The following is a 17,952-nucleotide window of genomic DNA, read 5'->3' as shown; positions in this document are numbered from 1 at the left end:
AGCTTGTTCCACCCCCTCTTAAACAGTATAAAACCCATCACGTTTTACTTCCCTCTAGCTCTGAAGAAAAGTCATATGGACTCGAAGCGTTAACTCTGTTTCCCTCTCCACAGATGTTATCAGACCTGCCGAGTTTGTCCCGCATTTTTTGCTTTTAATTCCAATCATGTTTGATCTGATTACGTTTGGCTTACAGTTTTAGTGCTGTGCACGCTATTTTTTCACAGACATAATGAGCTAAATTTTGCCCTTGATGGGCGGACAGGCCCGACCGACTTAGTCGGCCAATTAAGGCCTGCCTAGTGTGACGCCCGACGGAAAGCGCAATGCGCTCCCTGTTTGGGCATGCACGCTAAAGAGCGAACATCTCCCTGAGGCTAAGTGGTTACTCAGGGAAATCGCTGAAAGGTGGTGAAAGTTGAAAAATAGAGAAATAAAAAAATCATTAACATGTCCGCCTCATGTGAAAATGTCACACGAGATGGGGCATGTTAATGAAATACACAAAAACTTTTTTAAACTTTTAAAAATCCGATATCAAACCTCATCCCGCCACTGGATGAGGTTTGTTAGAAAATCGTCTACCCGCCTGCCCGTTGGGATCGTGTGCCGAGCCGAAGTTCTCACGGGCTCCTCAAAATCGCCGACAATTGCTGACTTAATGGCCTTAACAAGGCCTTTAATTAATGGCGGGTGTGCATCATGCTGCATAAACATCGGGACTCTCGGGCGACATTTTAAACGCTGTCCTGTGCTCTGCCACCTGCACGTCAGCCAGAAAATTCAGCCCAACGAGTTTCCCACTAGGAGCTTTGAAGATTTTCCAGCAACTTTATGACAGGCATCGAAAAGCAAATTAGGCCCCAGAGGATAAATATTGCAACATATGTGAGGGAAAGAGTAAGACATCGACCTTCTACATCTTTGGCTGTTTTAAAAGGAATAGCAAATATTGCCTTGGGCGGGAGTGAGGGTGAGAGAGAAAGTTATAATTAAACGGAAAATTAAAATAAAAGAAAGATTTGCATTTATATAGCGCCTTTCATGAACACCGGATAACACAAGGCACTTCACGGCCAGTGAAACACACGGTTGCAATGTAGAAAATGCTGCAGCCAATTTGCTCATGGCAAGCTCCCCCAAATAGCAATGTGATAATGACCAGGTAATCTGTTTTTGAGATGTTGTTTGAGGGATAAATATTGGCCAGGGCACCAAGAGTAACCCCCTGCTCTTTTTTTGAAATAGTGGCATGGGATCTTTTCCTGGGCAGGCAAATGAGAACTTGGGTTATCATCTCACCTGAAAGACAGCACCTCTGACAGTGCAGCATTCCCTTCGTACTGCAGTGGAGTGTCAGCCTTGATCTTTCTGCTCAAGTCCTGGAATTGGTTCTTGAGCCTCGAACCTGACTCTAAGATAAGAGTGCTTTCAACTGTGCCTCCGCTGACACAACACAAAACTCAATAAATCAATTTGGCTTGGCTACTCACTGGCTGAATTGACCCACACAGATTAGGGAGGCCAAGGTTTGATTTTGTTCTAATTTATCTGGGCTTAACTAGGAAAATTGGTTTATCAGTGTTCTACGATGTTAGGGAGGGGGACGTTTTCCACTCCTGCTCACTGTTCAGCAAGCCCTGCTGGATGTGGGCATGTATCAGCAGGTGAATAGCAGATTGGGCTTGTCTGTGGTGCCTGCTGTCCGAGACTGGCTTGCCAGCCTTCACTGTTCTCGGATGATACACATTTATCTGGGGGAGGTGGTGAAGATTGACTGTTGCTCCGCAATGCCTTTCCCAGCAAGAGACAGGAGGGAGAGCGTTTTTGAAAAACAAAGCAGCAACAATGATAGCTTATATTTACACAGTGTCATTCATGTATTGAAACAAAAGGAGGACAGCTTCACAGGAGTTTTATAAAACAAAATACGTCATTGGGCCACATGGGGAGGTATTAGGTCAGATGACCAGAAGGTTGGTCAAAGAGATAGATTTTTAGGGGGGGGGGGTGGGGTGGGGGGGGCGCGGGGTGGTGGTGGTGGTGGTGGTTGTGGGGGGCTGGCTATTCCAGAGCTTGGGGCCTGGACAACCAAAGGCATAGCCACCAGTGGTGGAGCAATTAAAATCTGGGATCCGTAAGAGGCCAGAACTAAAGGAGTGCAGATAAGTCAGGGGACGTTTGTGGGAGAGGCTGGAGGAGATTACAGAGATAGGGAGGGGAAAACAGGCCATGGATCGATTTAAAAACAAGGATGAGGATTTTAAAATCAAGACGTCGTTTGACTGGGAACCAACATAGGTCAGTGAGCACAGGAGTGATAGGGAGATGGGACATGGCACAAGAAATCATGGAGGTTGGGAAGAAAGAAAAGCAAATTGTTCTTGTACAAAATTTGCCTTTAATCACACTGTTGTTGCTTTAATATGTCTGATAATATTGAGAAGAATCTCCCACAGTGTCAGTTTCTGAACGAAGTGCAACAATAACACTTGATGCTTACCATGCTGGTTTACAATTGACTCCCTGCAATACTGATTAGCATCCCAATTTAAGGGATGGAGTTGAGGTAGACGATTAGCCATGATTGTACTGAATTGGGGAAACAGGTTCGAAGAGCTGAATGGCTTAGCCCTGCTCCTATTTTTTATGTTTTTATCAGATTGTTTTGTTCATTTGCAGATCTGGCTCCCAACCCTTCTCCCTATTTGTAATACAAAGGCATACCTCCGAATGTAAAAGCCGCAGAGAAAACATGCTTAATAATATATGGTCATCTTAAATAATGTCTTGCCATGTAGGTTGCTAACCACCACAGGCTCAACTCTAACTTCAATGTCATAGGCTGTTGGTGCTTCCCCTACTGCTTTGAATGGTACTCTGTTGTACACAGTTTGCAATGTAAAGCAATTTGAGATTTTTCATTGTGAAAAGCCCAATATAAATGCAATATATATTTGTTCCTCTTGCAACAGGCATCAATGATTAAGATGGTGTGAGCTCGACAATGTCTCTTTTCTCTTGATATGATGCCTTGTTTCCATGGGTGAGTTTGGCTGGACACTGATAACACTTTTATTACACTGGCTCATTTTCTGCCCAATGTTCCATTTCCTCGCTAGAGAAAAGTGCTGTTAAGCACTAAGTGCTTTCAAGAGTGCTAAAATAGCACCCAATGCAGTTTGGAAATCGTGGCCAGAAATGGTTAAGCAGAAATTCAATCATAAAAGCAAAACACTGCGGATGCTGGAAATCTGAAACAAAAACAGAACATGCTGGAAAAACTCGGCAGGTCTTACAGCATCTGTGGAGAGAAAAAGAACAGAGTTAACATTCTGAGTCCTTATGACTCTTCTTCAGAGCTAAAGAGAAGTAAAAATGTAAGGGGGGTGGAGCAGGTAAAGCTGGATAGAAGGCCAGTGATTCAATCAATTGGATCACACCATTAGCAGACACCTCAAGGTAATGAGGTGTTGGGGGAAGAAATACTAATTACTCACTCAATGTCTTTCAGCCAAGTTCTCTTCTGAGTCAAAATTGGAAATGAACAGATTCTGTATAAAGTAAGTCAAACAGACCGTAGCTCACACTTCCACTTCTTTGGAGGATCTTACTAGCTATTTCAAGATTCCTATGACCTGGGTAACTTGTGTAGATGCTGCACACTTATTTTCATTTTTTAAAGAAAGCACAGGTCCAAGATCCAGAAAGATAAAGAAACATAGAATCCATGAGCCTTGTCCTTCCATGACTCATTTAATAAAGTTGCATCTGAAAGGTTACAAATTAAAGTCAAAGCTGTGAGGAATCAGCACAAAACCTGGATATAGATCCGAAACTGGCTAAAGTGTAAAAAAACCAATGGGCCCTGGTTAAAGAGGTAACCCCAGATCAGGGAAAAGTACTGAGTGGTACTTCAGGACTTAGTGTTGGAACCACTACTGTTTCTAACTTACATTAATGCCTTGAATTCTGAAACTCAATGCAAATTTAACCAGTTTGCACTTGATACCAAACTTGAAGGCATCAAAGGAGGCAGCCCAGAAATGACAGGAAAAGCTAAATGAGATATGAATGGGTCAAACAATGGCAGATGCAATTTAATGCTGATTAGTATAAAGCGTTAGGCATAGGAAGGAGAACTGGGAAGCATACATAGCTCATGAAAGGTCCTGAACTAACTAAAGATAAAGGTGAAAATGTCCTAGTTTTGTCTGCTCTTCTTTACATAATGAGTGGCCAGACTCTCTGCCAAGTTAATGAGCTGATATTAGCTGCTGAGGGAGTTTCTTCTTCTTCCTCCTTCTCTTCAGTTCTCTGCCTGAAGGCAGGTCCAACCCGCAGCGCTGCAATCTCTACCGTGGGTAGGGCAATGAGGCAGGCCCCAAATCCACCCCAGCTGGAATGGGGAATCGGACTCCATGCTGTTGGCACCAATCTAATCCAGACCGGCCGTCCTGCCAACTGAGCCAACCAACCCACCCCAAAGGAGCCTGAGTTGTTGTAGCAACATACGCTTGTACAGGCATGGCGCAGATTGATGCTATGGATAGTGGTAGTTGAGGCTCCAAATTTCTTTCCATCACATGGATTACCAGGAATCTCTCTCACTCTTATCGCCTGCCATTGGTGTATGTTGAAAGGATTTACACACTGACACTCAAGCTGTTTGGCCGCATTATGAATGCACTTCCTTGGCCATCAAGTCCTGGAGTGTCACTTGAACCCGGAGCTTCTGGTTCAGAGGCAGGGGCGCTACCCACTGCATCACAAGATGAGGGTGTTTACTCTGATTTAAATTTGAATTAAATCATTTCCCAGTTCAGCATGTCAACTGAAATTAGCTGCAATTTCAGCCCAACGGTGAAATTATAGTTGTGTAGAAGGAACAAGCCAATTGCATCAGCTGTCATTTATTATTATGTGTGAAAGCCTCAGTCCATCAGCTAATTTGTTCCATCTGATACATTGGTACAGTTTTCCTGTGAGTGCTGCAATAAATTTAAGAGGAAATGGTCCAAATCAATCAATAGTTGCTCAGAATTGGATGACCTGGCTTTAGCCACTAGGTGTCACTGCTGTACAGCTATGTTAACAATGATCAATTGTGCAATAAACTGGCATGGAAAATTCTGTAGAAAAATATTCTGATTTTAGATAAATCACAATTGTACATGATTTTTCCTAGAAAGAGTGAGGAAAGCGACTAATTGCCTGCAGAGAGAGAGAGAATGGATCTCCTCTTCTATAGAGGGTAAGGGCTGCGGGAGGGAAGGGGGAGAAAGATTCCATTACTTAAATATACATAGGCAATTCTCTCGCAAGGGACACTTGTAAAAACAAAGACGGAAATGCTAGCTTTACGCAAAATATTTAAGTTTCAATTGAGGCAGAGCAGGAATGCTACACAGCCTTATTAATGAAATTATTTCCCCCAGGATCCTTCTACCTTCCCTTCCTTCTTTTTCTGATATTTTGGAGTGCGAGCCAAATGGTGAGTGGGAGTAACATGGGGCAGATCCCAAGGAACTGTGCGACACAAAAACACTTTCATCTCAACAGGAAAGATTAATCTTACCTGGAAAATATTTTTCTTAACAGTTCCTCTCTTTCCTGTTTCACAGGATATATCACCATAGGAGGTTGATCAGCACTGGGGCATTTTATAACTGAGAAAAACACTAGGACCAAAGAGAGGACCTATATTAAACCAGCTGCAGTACTTTCCATTAGCATAAGCATCTAGTACGGTAATGGGAAGTTCAAAATAAGACACAGAGGGCAGAAACAGTTGTCAATAGCCTGAATTTTGTTTAGTTATAACGATGGAAAAACTGTCAGCATTTGCAGGCATTACAGCTGTGAAACTGGTGGCAACTTCTGGTGTCTGCACCTGTGCAGTAAGCCCAGAAGGTGTTGTTGGTGGTTCCCTGCTCCTCCGCATCGTGCGCTGTCTTAAAGCTCGATAGCCAGGTGATGAAGGATAGAACATTGGAGCCTAATCTTTATTCACTTACCAGATTTTATTTACAGCGACATACATTGCATACCATGCACCTCCAACAAGAAATCCCTCTTTCAGTCTGCTCCTATATATACAAGCACAGCCAAGTTCCCAAATAATATCCAGCACTTGAGTACAATTAAAAAACCAAAATGATATACAATTAGTGTGCTGTTGAAGTCCCCAAAGTCACTTGATGTAGGTTGCCACTTTGTAAACTATTAGTCTTGGTCTTGCTGTAAAAGCTCTTGAAAAGATATACCTTGTTGAATGAGGTATAACCAGGGGCTTTAATGATGTATTAAGTCATAACTACTGCTGAACAACCTCTCCGAACCTGAAAGACTAACATTATATCTGTGGAGTATCAAATCTTACCAAAATAATAATAAAAAAATAATATTCTTAAAATAATATTTTTTGTGATAATTCAGCTCCTGCCTTAATCCCATGGGTGGAATTTTCCAGCCCCGCCCACTACTGGGATTGTCCAGTCCCACCGAAAGTCAATGGACTTGTGGCCGACCCACCGCATCCCCCGCGGGTGGTCCTGCCACAACGGGGCTGGAAAATCCCAGCCTAGGCATATGTCCCATGTTATTTCACCCTCTGTAAAATGAGTAAAAAGTGAAGGATAATCTGGTCTTCTTAATTCCCGGTTTGCTGTCCATGAGAATTCTTCAATGTGATTGGCCATTGTAACCTGCTTGATGACTTCACTGTTGCTAGGCCCTGAGGTTCACCTTGAGCTGACACCGCAATGAAATCAACATTGGGAAAGTTGAAATCCACACCACAGAAATTGCTAGAACTTTGAGGCAGCATTTTTCAAGGACGGTGGCGAGTGCTGTCACTTCACTGCTGCCTGGAAAGCCCAGGACTATGCGAAAAACCAAAACTCCAGCCTTATACAAAAGTAACCTGCAACTTCAAGAACAGAAACAAAGTGTTTAATTGAAAAGTATTAATTTATTGTTACAGTAAAGAGCACTGGAAGCCATAGCCCAAGCCATCATCTCGCTTCCTACTGACAACTGAAGGAGATCAGGTAGAACTTTGAGCCAGGCGGTCTCAATGGTTAAGTACTATGCACATTTCTGAAGAATTCTTCATCAGCTTTTAAAGGCAAGCAGTAAATTCCACCTCTTAGATGTGTGTTGTAATGTGGCAGCTGACTCACTGAGATAGTCATGTTGCATTCGGTGTCTACCAGGCTTCCTAATTAGTCAGAAGTTAAATCACAAATGGTAAAATTGCGTTATGAAAGCATGTGCTTCAGTCATAGTTGCAGCCAGCAATGCTAAGGGCAGCATTTTTCGGATGGCGAGCTTTCTCAACCTACCACCGAAAGAGCCAGCCGAGAACACATCACTGCCAACACTGACTGCTCTGCAGCCACTTAACACTCCAAGGAGCATTAAAGCTTTAATTGGCTCAAGATGGGACTTCCGTCCCTCCCTCAGGAGGAAGTCCTGCCTCGGAGACCTGCTGGCCCATCTGATTAGCCTGCAGCTCTTCAGTCCCAGAAGCTGCAGTGGTCAGGGCCGGGATGGCAAGAGGTCCCCAGAGCCTGAGGGCAGAATGTTCCGGCCCCATCTCAGTGGGGGCAGGGGCCGAACCAAAGTCCTAGATCCAGGACCAAGTAAGTGTGGGTGTCTCAGGGTGGGGAAGTGAGGCTTGGTTGTGGTGAGTTGTAGGGGTGGGGGGTGTCGCTAGAGAGGATGGGGGGGGGGGGGGAGAGGGAACACCTGCGGGGTTCAAACTTTGCCCAATGTTGAAAGGAGACCATTAATGGAGGCACCTCCCCACCTCCTTCCTGGCAGAGGCCTGAGCAGGGTCATTTTCTGGGATTCCCTCTGCTGCTGAACTCCTCCTGCCAGCCTAAAAACAGGATGGGTGGGATATGGTCCATAACTGGTCATTAGTTGGCCACTTAAAGGCTTCAGTTGAACTAAGGGCAGAGGGAGGTTGAGGCAGGGGGGTGGGGGGCAGCCTAGGCCTCACCAGTCCAATTGTAAAATTGCAGAGAGGTTGGAGCGGGTGGGAGCCCAGTGGGAAGGCTATCCAAGGAAATTTACAGAAGCCTGCAACCCCCCAACCACCTCCCCACCCAGGCCTGCAAACGCACCGGCAGGGGAGCATGAAATTCTGGCCCAAGCCTTATACAGCACCCTCTATTTCTGAATAGAGCACTGTGACTGAGCAGTTGGAAAAAGCCCATGGAGCTTGTCTAACTGTAGCTTCCATGGAAGTTGTTTATGGCGGAACATGCTCAATGGACCAACTCCTGTTTGCCAGGTCCTTAGCACACCAAGAACTGTCAGAGGGTCAGGATTGTAATGTAAGGCTGAGTTGGCAGAAGGACTGGAATGGGGTGATGTAGTACTGGTACATGAGAACCCTTCACATCTCACAGTCCAAATGATGTAAAATTGTGTTGAAGAAGATATTGTGATGATGGACGTAAATGGAAGCACGTTCATAAAAATGTGGCTTAAACACCTCTTTCTAACTTAACCAAGAGGTCTGAATCCACCTAGGCAGCCAAATAATAAGAGACTACACTAGAACCTCATTATAACAAGATCCACAGGGTCCATATCATGAGGCCATGTTATAGGCGAGGCTGCATTAATTCATTGCTAGCGCCTAGAGCTCAGGCTTGACCCTACCAGTGCCAGGGCCAATATTGTGTGCACATCTCTACAGTTTCCAGTTCTTGCTTTCCAAAGTTGATGAATAAAACAGGTCCTGTGTAAAATCAACCAAGTAATGTAAGGCTGCCTTGAAGTTTGCTTCCTGAAGTGGGTGACTGTGTTTGTAATGGGGGGAGGCTTTTGTCTGCATTTACAGAATCCAACTCGGGGCTGACATTATATCAAGTTCCACACTATAACGGTCTGTGTTATAGCAGGTCCCCTGTGTAATAGGAGGACACTGCCCCTTCCTGTCATTTAGAGAAGTTACAGACACTTAAAACATACTGTAGCATTAACCACAGGTTCGGGAGGAAAGGAGTCACAATCGCGAGGTATGTAAGGACAGACTAGGTAAGATGTTAAGAAGTGGTTCTTTACCCAGAGAAGAGTGGACCTTTGGCACAGATTGCTGACATGTGTTATGAAGATTGATTCTTTGAATTCCTTCAAGTGAGAGAAAAGCAAAATACTGCGGATGCTGGAAATCTGAAATAAAAACAGAAAATTTTAGAAAAACTCAGCAGGTCTAGCAGCATCTGTGGAGAGAGAAACAGAGTTAACCTTTCGAGTCAGTATGACTCTTCTTCAGAGCTCCATATGAAGAGTCATACAGACTTGGAACATTAACTCTGTTTCTCTCTCCACAGCATACTAGACCTGCTGAGTTTTTCCAGCATTTTTGTTCCTTCAAGTGAGAGTTGGACCTGATTCTGGCTGGGAAGCAGATATCCTCATACATGAGGTAGGTATCAGCCCTGGTTTCCATTGCCCGATCTTCGTAGAATAATTTTGCAGATAGTTGTCTAATTGACTGAGGTTTTCATCTGGTTTTTCACCTCTCCCTGCAGAAGATCTGCATTCTGGGTGTGGTGGGGAGTGTATACATTGTGATACACAAGGCAAGTGTGGGAAAAGCTAGATAGACATTTCCTGTCAGTGTTTGTTATGTTCATTGTATAATCTATTTCATTTGAAATTGAGCCAAGGCTGGTAATCTGAATTTATGTAGGTAATTGTCAGACACTATGCACTGCCAGAACACTGACTTTTAGTGATAAGGTATAGCCTTTTAAAGTAATCAAGGAAACTCATCCTGTAGACAGTGATCAGATAAATGGAGTTCAGAACACTCAACTGAGTTAATTTATATTTTAATAATTTCTTAATTCCATCTGGATGGGAGGAGAGGAATCAAAAGCCACAGCTGCGAGTGGTATAGTTGATATAACAAGTGAAGTGTGCACTGTTTGGTGAGATAGACAAGTGACAATGGGAATGAAGAGTGAATTTTATTTGAACTAAGATTCCACCAAACCAGATCTTGAGAAAGTACTTCAGAAAGAAAATTCCATTTCATTCTATCAGACACTTTTGTGCATTTAGGTAGAATCCAACAAAAATTGAATTGGCTGATGACACAAAAGGGATTAAGGATCACAATATTATTTGCAGAGTGCCTTCAACTGAAACTGGATTTATCACACCATTTAGGTCAAACATCTCAGATTCCTAATTTGAGTAAATTAGTCACAACTATACTCAAGAAGCTTGACACCACCCAGTGTAGAAAAATTCACTTAATCAAAACCCTTGCTCCTGAACTTAATATCCATCTTCTTCATTACTAGTACGTTATGACTACAGTGCATACCATCTATAGGATGCATTACAGTTAATCACTAATGTTACTTTGACACCTACTCCTCACCCATAACCTCCCCCAGCCCATGGCATCCTGTCCCCACAACCTCAACCACCAAGAAGGGAATGAATAGCAATATCACCTGAACAGTCGCCCTCCAAGTCCAACAGAATCCTGGTTTGGACACATATTGTTGTTCTTTCATTGTTCCTGGAGCACCATTGAGGGGCATTGATGTTGGTCTCCAGAGACCAAATTTTTGCAACTGAGGTTGGTAGCTTGAGTTAGAAATTTCATGACTGGTGGGACCCACCTCAGTAAAAAAATGTTCTGATACATGTAATTTTTGCCCAGGGGCAGAATAGAGTCATGCTGCTCAACACTGGAAGCAGATCTTTGGCAGCCATGGGACAATGGGGTGGACGAGAGGGAAGTTGTGGGGGCGGGGGTGGGGGGGGGTGGGGTGGTGTGGTGGCATGGAGGGGAGGCACTGTGAGGGAGGGGAATGCTGGGGGGGCGTGCTTAAAAGGTTCACCTTGGTTCTCTGAGATTTTGTCCCAGTTGCTTTAGATGTTTAGCTCTCTGCCCTCATACCCCATTCACCCCCCCAACCAAACCCCATTCTGCCTCATAGCTCCCATGCTAATTCAATGCCAACTCATGCCCCCATGCACTCTCCATGCCCCTCATAGCTCCCATGCCAACTAAGTGTCAACTCATAACCCCCACCCACACCCACGGTCCCTCATAACCCCATGCCACCTCCATAGTCACTCAACCAGTATCCACCTTTGGTAGGCCTCAGGAGCAATATGGTGATGAAAAAAAGGTCCTAACAATCTAATGTAGCTTTCACCCTTTCACACTTGAGAGTGATAATAAATGCCCATTCATGAAATCCATTCAAAGCTTTTAAACCTCCTCATATGTTTAATCTCTTATAAAAAAACAAACTTCTGTTTAGACCCCACATCAACAACTGATCAGTTAATAGCTTAGTTAAACTGTCAATAAAACTGTTAACTCAGAACCTGCTGTTGAGATAATTGTAGATTTTGAAACTCAGCCAAGCATTCATGATTACAATAATAGCCCTCAAGGAACGTCAACAAAGAACTCTGTTGAAACTACATGGCCAAATGCTTTTTTTTTCAATCTACATCAGATGACCTGTCAATCAAACCAGTTAGCAGAAGTTTTTGTAACTTTCAGTGGCAGCTTCAGCCTGTTTGTTTTCATGTTTAAAGAATGGGTGATTTAAAAAAACTTCAGAATTGATACTTAAACGGAATTTGTTGAAACCCATGCCACAAGCGTTCAAAGATGGAGGTTCTTGACACTTGAAATTCATTTGAAGAACAATGATTTTCAAAGTCACTTGGCTTAGTTCACTCCTGGATGAAAATGGCCAGTATATTGACTTCTCTGCTTTCTCAATGCTGTGTCGGAAAACCACACATTTTACAAAAGAGGTAGTTGTGGATAACAAACAATCTTAACAGTTTGCTTAACTTGTAAAGAAAATTACTCTCATGGCAGACACCACCTAAATAAACATCTGCTTCAAATCCTGAGCTACTTTTAGTAACTTAGCACTTTCACGAGCTATAAAGTTGTGGAATATTTTGCAGCTGTTTAGTTAAAGATGGAAAAATATTGGTCAGGGCTCCCCTTCTTTCATTTGAAATAGTGCCATGTGATCTTTTATGGACCTGAGAGGGTAGACAGGACCTCGGTTTATCATCCCATCCAATAGACAGCACCTATGGCAGTAAAACGCTGCCTAAGTACAAATTTTTGCTGCTTTAGAAAGGGACAACCCAAACTGCAAGAATGACATCCCCTGCATTCTTTTAATTAAATTAACATTGTAATAATGATAGTAAAGAAATAACTTACATTTATATAGCACCTTTCATGCCCTCAGGACATCCCAAAAACTTTGCAGCCAATGAAGTACTTTTGAAAATGTAGTTACTGTTGTAATGTAGGAAACATGGCCATCAATTTGAGCACAGCAAGGACCCATAAACAGCAAAATGATAATGATCAGTTAATCTGTTTTTAGTTGGAGGTTGATGGAAAAGTATTGGTCAGGGCTCCTCTTCTTTCATTTGAAATAGTGCCATGTGATCTTTTATGTACCTGAGAGTTTATCATCTCATCCAATAGACAGCACCTAAGGCAGTAAAGTATTCCCTCAGTACTGCGCTAGAATGTCAGGCTAGATTATATGCTCAAATCTCTCAAACAGGACTTGACCCCACATCCTCTGATGCACAGGTGCCCACTGAGTCTTGGTCGACACCTGTTTTGGAACCGGTATGTAAAAGCATGAAGAACATGAACATTGTTAAGAAAATACACCTTTTTACGGATTGACTCCACCTACCTACCTTCACATCACATTCCACAATCCCTTTTTTTCGATAGAAACATATTTAATTGTCTCAAATCTCTTGATACATCTTGTTTCTGTAACTTTGCCTGGTAGCTCACACCGCAACACATTGGGTGAACAAATTTGGCTTGCCCTCCTCTCCTGCTCCTAATGTTCTGCCTCAACTGTAATTATCTTGTGACTTTGGAAGAATTCTTTCCAATGCAACACATCAAAAGCGGGGGTGTTTTCTGGCTGCATTTCATCAGGTGAGAAAATAATTATTTCAATTTAAGGCAAGAGCAATTACTTCCTGTGAATTCTTCCTGAATCACGTGGAATGTGCACATATTATTATATGCTCTCCTTCATGTTTCTCCGTGTCTTTGCACTATATTTGGCTGAAAATGGTAGGTAGGAAATTTATTCAAATGACCATTATTAGTACTGTCAGGGGCGACAAGCTCTAACTATATCTTTCTTACATTAACTTGAGTTGAATCATTTAAATTTAATTACGAATACGTTGGGTCAGAAGGCTAAATAAACTAGAAACTTTGACAAGAAATTTCACCAAGTAACAAATCAGGAAGCCAAACTTGTCCAGGCTGTGAAAATCCATGCTTTTCTACTAATGTACACTGGTAACTTGCTACTGTGAAATGAACTGAGGCCAAACCAAACCAAACCAGGGAAGAAATGTGATCTTGGAGAAAAATTATAAGCTTGTATGAATCCACACTAAAGAAAGGGCTTCCTTAACCTGAATTCTGCAGATTTTGTTTTTTATATATATATATATATATATATTGTCCCCACTTCTATAATCTGTAGCCAAATGGTGTATAGTTTCCTAATTTAATGCTGCACTGAATCATTTCTTTATTCAATAAGTGTTTATTTAGCTGTACCAATATAATGTTATGGAAGCCAAACTAAATGTTTAATTGAAACATGTAAATGTCGAAATAGATATTGTTTAACTTGCCATTGCACTTAAAAGTTCATTTGGTATTTGCTACTTTCAAAACTTTTTGTTCAACCTACAGCAAGAGTGTTGTGAGATGAAATTCCATGGGATTTGGGGAACTGCCTCCAATTTAAGAAATGATTAAGGGTTTGAAAAATTGTCCCTTCTCCAAATTTGTTGCTGCCTTGCTTGTTTATCAAATGTGAATCAGGAACGTCACAATCATATTAGATTCCTTCTGTAGATAAGTAGATTCTGGGGACATGGTTTGGGGTATTTGAAGGGTGTAGGAAGAGGAGAAATTTAAATGAGGGATCCACTCTACATGGGAGTGGTAATTACTTATAGCATTCAGTGAATTTTGCCTGTCATTGGCTCTTTGAAAGAGTTATCTAATTTGAGCTACTTCCTACTTACTTCCCCTGCAAATATTTCCACTTTGACTATTTATTCAATTCCCTTTTGAATGTTACCATTGAACCTGCTTCCATTTCACTTTGAGGTGGTGCATTCTAGATTACAACAACTCACTGCGTTCAAAGAAAAACTCAATAACTGCCCGCAATGGTTTCCAACCATCTCCAACTCACCTGAAAAAGTGGCATCCTCATCTAATCACCCAGCATCAACAACTTGGAAAGTACCATTTACCAGAGGCTTAAGTGGACAAGCCAGGTCAATATAATGGATACAAGAGCAGGACAGAGGCTGGGTACTCTGCAATAAATGGCTCATGTCCTGACCTCTCAATGCCCCTCCACCATTGTCAGGACTTAATCCAGGAATATTCACCGCTTACCTGGATGAATTCAGCTACAACAGTTGAAAAGATGAACACCAACCAGGACAGAGCAGTCTGGCTGATTGTGTTCATGCCACGGGGTTTAGTATCCACCACAGTTATACTGCAGCAACTTTACAAGCTTAATTTGACAGTACCTCCCAGTCCTGCAATTAGTACAACTGAAATGAACAAAAGTAGCAATACCATGGGGTCATCATCAACTCCGAAGTTCCTCACTAAGCCATACGCCATCCAGATTTGGACAGGTTGCAGTATTCCCTATGCCACTCGAACAAGATCCTGAATTCTATATTTAACATTATTAGGGAAGCACCATCATCATTAGTGACAAGTAGCTCACTTCCTGGCTCTCCAAAGCCTGTCCACCATCTACAAGGCACAAGTCAGGAATGTGATGGAATACTCTCCACTTGCCTGGATGAGTGCAGCTTCAACAACCTCAAGAAGCTTGACACAATCCAGGACAAAGCAGCCTGCTTGATTGGCACCACATCCACAAACATTCAATCCCTCCACCACTGAAGCACAGTAGCAGCAGTGTGTACCATCTAGAAGATGCACTGTAGGAATTCACCAAGGTTTCTTTGACAGCACCTTCCAAACACACGACCACTACCATGCTGAAGGACAGGGGCAGCTGGTAGATGGGAACACCACCACCACCACCTGGAAGTTCCCCTCCAAGTCACTCTCCATCCTGACTTGGAAATATATCACTGCTCCTTCACTGTCGCTGGCTCAAAAATCTTGGAACTCCCTTCCTAACAACACTGTGGATGTACCTACACCACATGGACTGCAGCGATTAAGAAGGCAGCTCACCACCATCTTCTTAAGGGCAGCTAGAGCTGGAAAATAAATGATGGCACTGCCAGCGAAGCCCACATCCCGAGAATGAATTTTTAAAAATTTTTTAAATTAGGACTGCAGCATTTTAGGGCAAAAGTCTATCATCTTGTTCTCGGGGTGCTTAGGATGGATAATACATGCAGCCTTGCTAATGCTGCCAACATCTTGATCAAATTTTAAAAGAATCTGCATTGGCAACACTAACATATTAAGCTGTTGCTCTGCTTTCTCCACACTTTATTAATAATTAGAAGTTTTGGATTAACAATACCGTCCGTGGTTAAGTCCCACGCAGATAGGTTCAACAAACGTGACTGCTTGCATATATCTCATGGTGTGCTCACAGTAAGTCCAGAGGATGCATTGTTTTCTAACAAAACGGGTGTTATTAAGAGTGTGATGGAGAAAATTGTTCCTTTCATGAAGTAAGAGTGGCACTAAAACAGATGAACGTGCCACATACAAAACATTTAATATATTACAGATGATTTTCTTATATATGTTCTCCCAGATGCCAGGGACACATATTCATATTGGCACTCCCAATGGATTGCTTATTCCAAATGGCATCACCAACCCAGGGTACAGCAATGACCAATAAAAGTAGAAAATTATTTGAAAGATTTCCACATGTACCTGTGGCCGCAGATCCCTATCTGATTTGAAATAAGCGTCTATGTTAAAGCTTTCCTAAGACTGGGGAAACCATTTTGACAAATATAACCCCTCTTCCCATTGCCATGATGGTATTCATTTCAAAAGGACTGAAATTACTTTTGGAAATTTGAGGCAGTTTCGAGCCAAAGGATAGGTGTGTGAACTTTGAGGCTCTGTGGTTATGGGACATTAAAATTTTAGGCTTGATCAGGTTATCAATCATGAGTTAGTGGAGTTCCAGAGATGGAAGAATTCGTGCAGTGGGGAGGGGACAGAGAGCATGAGGCCACAAGCCTGATTTTAAGAGTTACAAGGTAGATGTTGAGAATGTTACCACAGTGCCAGCATTGTTGGAAACCAAATTTGGAGGACATAACCAGCACTAAGTAAAATGAATTAGTCAGTTTAATCATGTTAGAATTTGCATAACATTTTCAATATTCTTTCATGGGATATGAGCATCGCTGGCAAGGCCAGGATTTGTTGTCCAACCCTATTGCCCTTGAAAAGGTGATGGTGAGCTGCCTTCTTGAAGTGCTGCAGTCCACGCTGTGTAGGTACACCCACAGTGCTGTTAGGAAGGGAGTTTCAGGATATTTGAGCCAGCGTCAGTGAAGGAACAGCGATGTAATCCAAGTCTGGATTGTCTGTGACTTAGAGGGAACATGCAGATGGTGGTGTTCCCATGCATTTGCTGCCCTTGTCCTTTGAGACCATAAAGGTCACATGTTTGGAAGGTGCAGTCAATGGAGGCTTGACAAGCTGTTGCAGTGCACCTTGTAGATGGCACTGCTGCCATTGTGCACTTGTGGGGAAGGGAGTAAATGTTTAAAGTCGTGGATGGGGTGCCAATCAAATGGACTGCTTAGGTCCAGGTGATCTGAAACAAAAACAAAAATTGCTAGAAATACTCGCAGATCAGGCAGCATCCATGGAGAAAAATACAGATCCATTGTTTCAGGTTTGACAATGGCATAAAACCTAACAGATATCTACCTTGTGTTCTGAAAAGGGTCTTATTCAATTTGACTCGGTTTCTCTCTCTACAGATGCTGCCAGACCTGATGGGTATTTCCAGAATTTTCTTACTCCAGATTCCCAGCATCTGCAGTATTTTGCTTGTATGTTATTGCACTGTTATTGCAGTGGGCAAGTTCACTCTGGGGCCCAAATTTTACAGACTCCAGATCGTCAGAAACCGGAAATTCACTCATTCATTAAAAGACTGGACCTTTAAATACTTACCAGAATATGGTAGCTAGTGCCATAAAAAGAGTTAGTATCTTTTGTGTTGATCCACTTCGCTGCTCTTTATGTGGATTCCTGCAGTAAGGAAGTTCTTCTGGATGCTACATTTGAAGTTTGGCCTTTTTAAACGTATTTAAACCAGGTCAGTGCGCAGTTTTCTGCCTGATTGGCGCTGAATGCTGCGGTTCTGACCGGAAGATTTGGGCTTGGGATTTGCATACATAATTGATGCTGATACTTCAGCAAGACGGCTGGGAGTGTCGCAATGTCAGAGGTGCTGCCTTTTGGATGAGACATTATCCTGAGGTCTCATCTAATCTATTGGGTGGATGTAAAAGATCCTCTGACGCTGTTCTGTGGTGATCATGGTAGCTCTCCCTGACCAATATTTATGCTCCAACCAACTAAAACAGATTAACTGTTCATTTACCTCAATACTGTTTGTGGGAACTAGCTGTGTGCAAACAGGCTGTTATGTTTCTCGAGGTTATAGTAGTGACTAGGCGTCAAAAGTACTTAAAAGTGATTACTTAATAGCATTTTGTGAAATCCCGGGAATTTGAAAGGATATACATGTCAGTTTCTTCTGAAAAAAGACTGATAATTTTACTCACTATTGGTTATTCAGAGCCTAACATTTGAATTGTATTTCCCATTGTGAATTTTCTACCATTGTTGTAGTGGCTGATCCATTTGTG

This window comes from Carcharodon carcharias, chromosome 19 (genome assembly GCF_017639515.1).
Source record: "Carcharodon carcharias isolate sCarCar2 chromosome 19, sCarCar2.pri, whole genome shotgun sequence".
Lineage (NCBI taxonomy): Eukaryota > Metazoa > Chordata > Chondrichthyes > Lamniformes > Lamnidae > Carcharodon > Carcharodon carcharias.
This window is presented reverse-complemented; position numbering follows the sequence as displayed.